Source organism: Chrysochloris asiatica, unplaced genomic scaffold (genome assembly GCF_000296735.1).
Source record: "Chrysochloris asiatica unplaced genomic scaffold, ChrAsi1.0 scaffold00252, whole genome shotgun sequence".
NCBI lineage: Eukaryota > Metazoa > Chordata > Mammalia > Afrosoricida > Chrysochloridae > Chrysochloris > Chrysochloris asiatica.
In genome coordinates, this window is record NW_006408770.1 from 4216581 (window position 1) to 4225614 (window position 9034).

At 40.5% G+C, this 9034-nt stretch overlaps 1 protein-coding gene and 1 pseudogene across 2 annotated transcripts in view; one reads left to right on the forward strand and one right to left on the reverse strand.

Annotated features, from left to right (window-relative positions):
* ATP7A (ATPase, Cu++ transporting, alpha polypeptide) overlaps positions 1–9034 on the forward strand; it is a 266921-nt gene that overhangs the window by 236132 nt on the left and 21755 nt on the right. The gene's annotated exons all lie outside the window — the stretch shown is intronic.
* Positions 3417–5026, reverse strand: LOC102840282 (annotated as a pseudogene).

Below are 9034 nucleotides of genomic sequence, written 5' to 3' on the forward strand. Positions count from 1 at the left end.
TGTGCGACAAGGTTGTATTCTTTCACCATACTTACTCAACCGGTATGCTGAGCAAATCATCCGAGAGGCTGGGTTCTATGAAGAAAAACGTGGCATCAGGATTGGAGGAAAACTCATTAACAACCTGCGATATGCAGATGATGCAACCTTGCTTGCTGAAAGTGAAGAGGACTTAAAACATGTACTAATGAAGATCAAAGAGCACAGCCTTCAGTATGGATTACATCTCAACATAAAGAAAACAAACATCCTCACCACTGGACCAATAAAGAACATTCTTACCAACGGAGAAAAGATTGAAGTTATCAAGGACTTCATTCTTCTTGGATCAACTATCAACACTCACAGAAGCAGCAGTCAAAAGATCAGACAACATATTGCATTAGGCAAATCTGCTGCACAAGGCCTTTTTAAAGTGTTGAAAAGCAAAGATGTCAGTGAGGACTAAAGTGCGCCTGACCCAAGCCATGGTATTTTCAATAACCTCATATGCTTGTGAAAGCTGGACAGTGAATAAGGGAGACTGTAGAAGAATTGATGCTTTTGAGTTATGGTGTTGGAGGAGAATATTGAAAGTGCCAAGGGCTGCCAAAAGAACCAGTAGATCTGTTTTGGAAGAAGTGCAGCCAGAGTGCTCCTTGGAGGCCAAGGTGACCAAACTGCGTCTCTCATACTTCGGACATATTGTCAAGAGGGACCAGTCACTGGAGAAGGATATCATTTTTGTTAAGGTGGAGGGTCAGAGAAAAAGAGGAAGACCCCCAACGAGATGGATTGGCCAAGTGGCAGCATCGATGGACTCAAGTGTGGCAACAGTAATGAGGTTTGCCCAGGATAGGGCAGTGTTTCGTTATGTTGTGCATAAGGTCACTATGGGTCAGTACTGACTCGATGGCACCTAAAAACAATCATAACATTTAATGCACAGTGTTGCCAGGCATATGGTTGTTTTTTTTTTTAAGTTTTTATTGTGAGTTATTTGATAGTTTACATGGGAGAACATCAGCTTTATATTCATCCTATCATATTTCGTTTCATTGAAATGATTACAATCCCCTCCATGCATCATGAAACAACCAGCACACAGCCCCTCTCTCTCTTTGAGTCCAGAGTCCCCAGCTGCTCTATTGCTCCACGTCATCGTCTCTGCCTCCATCTCTGGTGTCACTGCTTCTCTGGATAGGGTCCCACACTTTGCTTTTCTCCCTTGATGGTCTCAGGGACCTCCATTCCTGGACTGCAAAATCAATCACTCCCCTCCTTTTGTCAAAAATACATCTACCTTTACATTTCCAACCTTCACAGTCAGTCCTGATAGCAATTATTCACTACTGAATCACAAGAGTCTTATCCCAATCTCCTTTCATTAGCCCCATCCAGACAGATTGGAAAACACTCATTGGAGATTCTACCTTCCCTTACACCCTCTGTAACTAGGTTCCCTCTTGAAAGCTTGTAAGCCAGTCACTTCTTGCCTTTGTAGCCCCCCCACCCCACCCCATTTTGGTTAGCCAATGTCTCAGTTGCCTATCCCTGTCAACCCTGTGTACTGAGGGAGTTGGAAAGATCCTAATTGTAAAGATTTTTTCCCTATTTTGAGCTACTACATCCATAGGTATAGGTCAAGTTCATCCAATTGTAGCAGATTGCTCTTTTTTTTCCCCCTCTTCTTTCTTCTTCTAGTCTAGTTCTGATCATCCAGCCATTGAAGCCAGTGGGTACTATCTGCAAGTATAAGTGTTCTTGTGCATCTCCCCTCACGTCATATCAGCTGGATGCTTCCCTCTTCACTCTAGTCCTCTGTGGCCATGTCCCTGTCTCTGGGCCCAGTAGTCCCCAGGTGTTAATCCATACTGAGTTGCTTTTTGTATAAGACATGAGCTAAAGGTCTTGTTTCAGTCTTTTGCGTATTGCTTTCCAGATCTGCCAGCACCATCTGTTGAATAGACTATCTCCTCCCCATGCAATATACTTATGCCCTTAGTCAAAAATCAGTTGGCTGTATGTGGATGGGTTAATTTCTGGATTCTCGATTCTGTCCCATTGATCAGATTCACGATTCTGTTCCGTTGATCAGTGTATCTTTCATTTTACCGGTACCAGACTGTTTTGACTATTGTAGCCATGTAGTAATTTTGAAATCAGGGAGTGAGAGGTTTCCAACCTTATTCTTCTTAAGCATTGCTTAGCTTATCCTGGGTCTCTTTCCTTCCATATAAATTTTGTAATTGTTTTTTCCTTCTCTTTGAAGAATGTTGTTGGAATCTGGATTGGGATTGCATTATATGCGCAAATTGCTTTGGGCAGTATTGACATTTTCACAATGTTAAGGCTTCCTATCCAGGAGCATGGTATATTCTTCCACCTTTGTAAGTCTCTTTGGTTTCTTGTAGTTTTCTTTGCATAGGTCCTTTGTTTCTTTGGTTACATTTATTCCTAGATATTTCATCCTTTGGGTGATTATTGTAAGTGGTATTGTTTTCCTAATGTCCTTTTCAGCGCTGTCATTATTGGTATAGAGGAATCCAACTGATTTTTATATGTTGATCTTATATCATGCTACTTTGCTGAATCATCCAATGAGGTCTAGCAGCTTTTTTACTGAGTCTTTGGGGTTTTCTATATATAGGATCAAATCATCTGCAAATAGAGAGTATTTTATTTCCCCTATGCCAATTTGGGTGTCTTGAATTTCCCTATCTTGCTGTATAGCTCTTGCTAAGACTTCCAACACAATATTGAATAGGAGTGGTGACAAAGGGCATCCTGTCTGCTTCCCGTTTGCAGAGGGAAGGCTTTCAGTTTCTCTCCACTGAGAGTAATGTAGGCTATTGGTTTTGTATATATGTTCTTAATTATGTTGAAAAATTTCCCTTCATTTCCTACTTTGTTGAGTGTTTTTTTTTATCAGGAATGGATGCTGGATTTTGTCAAATGCCTTTTCTGTTTCAGTTGATATGATCATGTGGTTCTTTTCTTTTTTCTTATTTATATGATGGATTACATTGATTTTTTTTTTTAATGTTGACCCATCCTTGCATCCATGATATGAATCCCTCTTGGTCATGATATATTTTATTTATTTATTTTTTAATGTGCTGCTGGCTCTGTTGGCTGGGATTTTATTGATAATTTTTAAAAAATAATTTAATTTTCCCTGACATTTCTGTCCATAAGGTCAACAGAAACCAAGAGTGCACAATTTGATATTTACCTGTTTTGAGACATTCAAGTCAATTAAAATGGCAAGAGCAGAATTCAATCACTAGTGAAATGTTTAAAAATATATATATTAAACAACAAAAACATGTTTTTACAAGATAAAAAAATAATCTTCCACAAAGCAACAAATGGCGTATCACTGAAATTTTAACTCTTTAGATGATTCCAGTTCAGGTTTTGTAATCTAGAGACAGTCATAAAGAACAAGCAGTGAAAGAATTTCTGTTTCTACGCTTTTCTTTCTTGCTTCGACTATTCGCTACACTGTTTAAAGATGATGATGAGGACAGCACTCTTGCATGACCTGTGACTTTTAGGTGTTCAAAAAGTTTATTCCGGGATGGAAATTCATCATGGCAGGTTGAATAGCTAATAAAAACATCACCCATTGTTTGTGGTTCAACAGGTACTTTGACAGTTTTTTTCATATCTTTGGCTTTCTGTCCTTTGGGTTTAGAAATACTTTTCACTTGTTAGATCTTCACACTGTTTGGTGGCCTCTGTGACACTGATGTTTTCTTGGGGACTGTCTCCCAATTCTTTGGCACTGTCTTGATTTAAGTTGGTATCTTCTGGATCAATTTTTTTCTTCCCCAGTTCCATTTTCATTGAAATTGTCATCATAACTCTCTACTGGTTTCTGTTTTGTTTTCTTCTGTTTTTTAGAATGCTTTTGTTTTGGTGAATCTTCCACCTCCTCCTCAGAATTGGCATTCAATGTATTTTCATCAGGTGGAGGTCCTGAAAATTTCTCTTCCTCCTCTTCCAACTGTTGTTTTAATAAGACGACCATTTCACGATGCTTCTTTGATTTTTCATGATTCCTCATGGCCTTTTCTATCTTGAAAGATTTGTCACATGCCGGGCAGTAAAGGTCATCATGAATCTCCACATCCTCAGCCACATCACTGTCCTTACCATACTGTCCATCTGCAGGCTCCTGCTCCTCCAGCTCATCTTCCTCCGATCCATCTCCAAACTCCTTCCTGTACCGTGCCTCCATCTCCCTGAGCTCCTTCTCCATGTCGGCCACCGTCATCCAGCTCTGTTCTCTGTACTGCTCCACCAACTTGGCTTCTGTTGCTGCCTCATCTCTTGGGCTTCCCTTGCCTTCTCTGCATTCTGCTCTTCCTCCAGTTTCTGATGAGCCTGCACTCTTTTATCTCATTTACGAATGAAAGCTACCAGCTGTCAGACAAATTCATTCTTCTCTTTCCTTGCTTTGTCCCGGATCTTCTTGCTTTCTTTTTCCATGGCTCGTTTTTCCTAGCGGTTTGAAGCTTGCCGAGTGTCATATTCTTCCTTCCAAGCAAAGTTCTTCTGTGTGCAGAAACTCTGCCAATAAGTGTAGAAAGGATGGACTACTGTATCATAGTCACTCTGAGAGTCGCCAAAAGTTGGGAAATCCTCAGCTTCATCCTCTAAAACAGATTCCAGTTTCTCCTTTGCAATCATTTCAAAAACATTACGATACTCTGCATAGAAACCCTTCTCATCATCTCCGTAGCCAGAGTAACAGGTAACAGTGAAATAGTGAAGCAAATCTAGGCTGTCGTCTTGAAAACTCTCCATCAAGCCCACCTTTCTGCAGATCCTCTCTCTGACTGTCATACCAGGCTCTTTCCTGAGGGTCATTCAACACATCATACGCTGCTTGGATTAATTTAAATTGCTCAGCTGCCTCTGCAGAATTATCCAGATTTTTATCCTGGTGCCGTTTCAGTGCCAGCTTCCGATAGGCCTTCGTGAGCTTCTCCTCGCTGGCGTCGCTTCGCACCCCCAGCGCTTCTTAGTGACACTTCATGGCCCAGCCGGGCGGGGGTTTAGGGTTGGGGCCCAGGGCGGCGCTGGAGCCCGGGCCCGAGCAAAAGTGGTGGTGCTGGCCGTCCTCACCTCCAGCGGGAGCCACACCCCCGCACCGGACCAGCCAGTGAGCATGGCGGTCTGAGGAGTGTGGGCTCCCTTTATTGAGAATTTTTGCATCTATATTCATTAGGGATATTGAGCTATAATTTTCGTTCTTAGTGATGTCCTTCCCTGGGTTTGGTATTCTTGCTTCATAAAATGTATTAAGAAGTTTTCCATGCTCTTCTATATTCTGGAATAATTTGAGTAAAAATATTGCCTAAATGTTTGGTAGAAGTTATCAGTGAAGCCATCTGGCCTGGACTTATTTTGGTTGGGAGTTTTTTTTTGTGACCTGATCAATTTCTTCTTTTGGGTCTGTTCAAGTTTTCTACTTCACTCTGTGTAAGTTTAGGTAAGTCATGTTTGTCTAAAAATGTATCCATCTCTTCTAAGTCTTGTATTCTGTTATTATCCTTTTGATTTCTTTTGGTTCCATTGTGACATTGCCCATGTGGTTTCTAATGCGTTTTATTTGTGTCTTCTCCCCCTTTTCTTTTGTTAGGTTTGCCAGTGGTTTGTCAATTTTATTAATCCTTTCAAAGAACCAGCTTCTTGTCCTGTTGATTCATTCTATAGTTTTTTTTTTTGTTTTCTATCTCATTTATTTTTGCTCTAATCTGTATTATTTCTTTTCTTTTGGTGACTGTAGGTTCCCTCTCTTGGTCTGTTTCTAATTGTTGTAGATGCTGTGTTAATTTTGGTTCTTTCTTATTTTTGGATGTATGCATTTATCACAATGAATTGTCCTCTCAGCACTGGTTTCGCTTGTCCCATATTTTGGTATATTGTGTTTGTTCTCATTTGTTTCTAAGAACTTTGTGAGTTCACATTTAATATTTTCTATTACCCAGTCACTTTTCAGCAGGGTATTATCAGTTTCCATGTATTCAAGTTTACTTCCTTGGTCTTCTTATTGTTGATTTCTGGTTTTATAGCACTGTGGTCTGAAAAGATGCTTTGTAGTTTTTTTTTGTTTTGAAGGTCTGTGTTTATAATAATCTTTATTAAATTTTAAGTGTTTGTGTATCATTTATTTTACCCAAAATACTTTTTAAAACACCAGTGTATATTCTTTTTTTTTTTTTTTAAAGGTTTTTCTTGTGCATTGATTGAAAGTTTACAGGGCACATCATCAGTTTTAAACTCAACAAATCATACACCTTGTTTCATTGCAATGATTATAATCCCCTCCATGTACCATCAGTTAACAGTATTTCTCTCTATCCACTTTAGCTTTTTTTTAAAAAAAAAAACAAGACAAAAGAAAACAATCAGGTATATATAATAATTTACACCTCTAAAGGGCACATTTTGCAAGTCAGCCTCCTGGTCACCAGCTCTTAGTCCCTCTCTCCCCATGAATCTAGAGTCCTCAGCCGCTCCCCTTCTTCATGACCCCGTCTCTGCCAACGTCTCTGACATCGCTGCTTCTTTGGATAAGGTCTCGCATTCTGCTTGTGCTCTTCACCCTTGTTGGTCCTAGGGTCCTCTGTTTCAGGACTGTAAGATTAGCCACTCCCCTGTTTTTGTTACAAAACTTCTACCTTTACAATTGTGACAGTCACAATTAGTCACAGTTATTCACTATTGAATCATACGAATCTTATCCCCATCTCTTTCACCAGACCCATCTAGACAAGATGAAACCAATTCAGTGGGGATTCTTTCTTTCCTCTTAAAACCTTGTAAACCAGTCACTTCGTGCCTTTATCGCACCCTCCTTTTAGGTAGCCAATGTCTAAGTTGCCTGTCCCTATCTACCCTGTGTACAGAGGGGATAGCATTGATACTTGATGTGAAGACTCCTTCCTTCTCTGTTGGTATTTAGAGTTACTACCTCCATGAGTATTGTTGTTGTTGTTGTTAAGTGCCATCGAGTCGGGTCCGACCCATAGCGACCCTGTACAGGGTTTCCGAGGGTGTAAATCTTTACGGGAGTAGAAAGCCTCATCTTTCTCCCGCAGAGTGGCTGGTAGTTTCGAACCGCTGACCTTAAGGTTCGCAGCCCGATTCGTAACCACTACGCTACCAGAGCTCCTTAATAGGTCAGGTTAATCAAATAGTAGTAATTTACGCTTGTTTCCTTGATCAAATTTTTTTTTTTTTTTTGTAATCTTCTCTAGTTGAGTTCTGATTATCAAGCCATCAAGACTAGGTCAAATGGGTACTGTCTGCAAGTTTGGGTGTTCTTGTGTATATCCCCTCACTTCATATCAGCTGGATGCTTCACTCTTAGCTTGAGCCTTTTGTGGCTATGTCCTTGTCCATGGGCTCAAGTGTGCCCAGGTCTGACCACACTTTGGAGCAACCAGCCCTTCCTCTTCTCTCTCTCATATCCAGGTCAACAGGAGTCAATGGAACGTGGCTGAACTCAGCCCATTTCTTCATTGCTACCTTTCCCCCTTTACCACTCACCACTAGACCAGTGTAGTCGCCAGCAAGCTTATATGCCTGTTTGTGTATTCCCTTTGCGTTTCAGTCTTAGAGGGGAGTTTGTCCTGAAGGCACTTGATTGCTTGCCTTGATGGTTTCCTGGCAAACAGCTTGCTTATTCTTGTATTAGCCAATCATGCTGACATTTTTGTTTTGGGTTTTTCCTGATGATCTTTCTTTGAAGATGTCTCCGGTTGCTATAGCTGTTCCAGGCTGGTCTGCTTGTCCTTTCTAATGGGAATGTCCCACCTCATAAGGTTCTGGATGGGACTCAGGATTCCACCTAAGGTCCTATACTCTACAAAGGTTTTGCAAGAGGCCTATTTCACTGGGCAAGTTCTATAACCCCTTTTAGGTATTCCAGTCAGTTATATGCTGAAAACGGGCTTACAAGTTTTCTTTAATCATGTTTCCTGACATTCCTTTCTATCCCACTCAAGTGTCTATTTTACGATAGTGGGCATGGGAAACCAATATTTATAAGACAGTCAAGCATCTTAGTATTATTTCCCCTCTTCAGAGTATGTCTAGATCCCTGTATCACAGAGCCCTATTGTTCCAAGGTTGAGCATGCATCACTATTTACCTCTGTCTCACTTAGGCCATGCAAACCTATCTCAGCGTTCCCCTATCTATCTTGTACTTCCGCTTTCTCCCCCTTCTTATATTGCCCTCCCCAACACCTGAACTAAACCTCCCATCCCAGCCACACTGTTGTGATTACCTTATATTCCAGTAACTCTTCCCTCCATTTAAGACAGTCTATTTTATCCTGTAATCTACTTGACTTTCTCACTACCTGGATCTCTGTTCCTCTGTGTTTATCTTCTTTCACATTGTAATTATTTACCATGTATGTCCTTATCTGGGTGTTGTCTCTTCTTGTTGGTTCTCAGTCCACAGAACTCAGTTTAGGATGTTTTTCATTGCAGTGTTGGCTTTGGCAAAATCCCTTAGCTTCTGTTTATCTTGGAATGTTTTGTTTACACCTTCGTATTTGAATGACAGCTTTGCTGGGTAGAGGCTTCTTGGTTGGCAGTGTTTTTTCTTTCAGGGTTTTATATCTGTCTCCCCAATGCCTTCTTGCCTGCATGGTTTCTGTTGCGAGATCCAAGCTTCATCTGATTTGCTTGCCTTTGTATGTTACACTTCTCTTTACCCTAGCTTCTTTCAGGACTCTGTCCTTATCTTTGAATTTGGAGAGCTTCATTATTGTATGTCTTGTTGATTGTCTTTTAGGCTTTATCCTTTCTGCTGTTCGTTGAGTTTCCAGAATGCTTATCTTTTCACTTTTCAGGATATTAGGGAAATTTTCTTCCAGAAGCTCTTCAGCTGTCTCCTCTGTGGACTTGTATGATTCTTCTTGTTCCGGAATGCTGATAATTCTTCTTAAGTTATTCCTCTTCATGTTGTCCAACATGAATCTTAGGTCTTCTTCAGATTTTTTTTTTTTTTATCCTTTTTTCTGCTT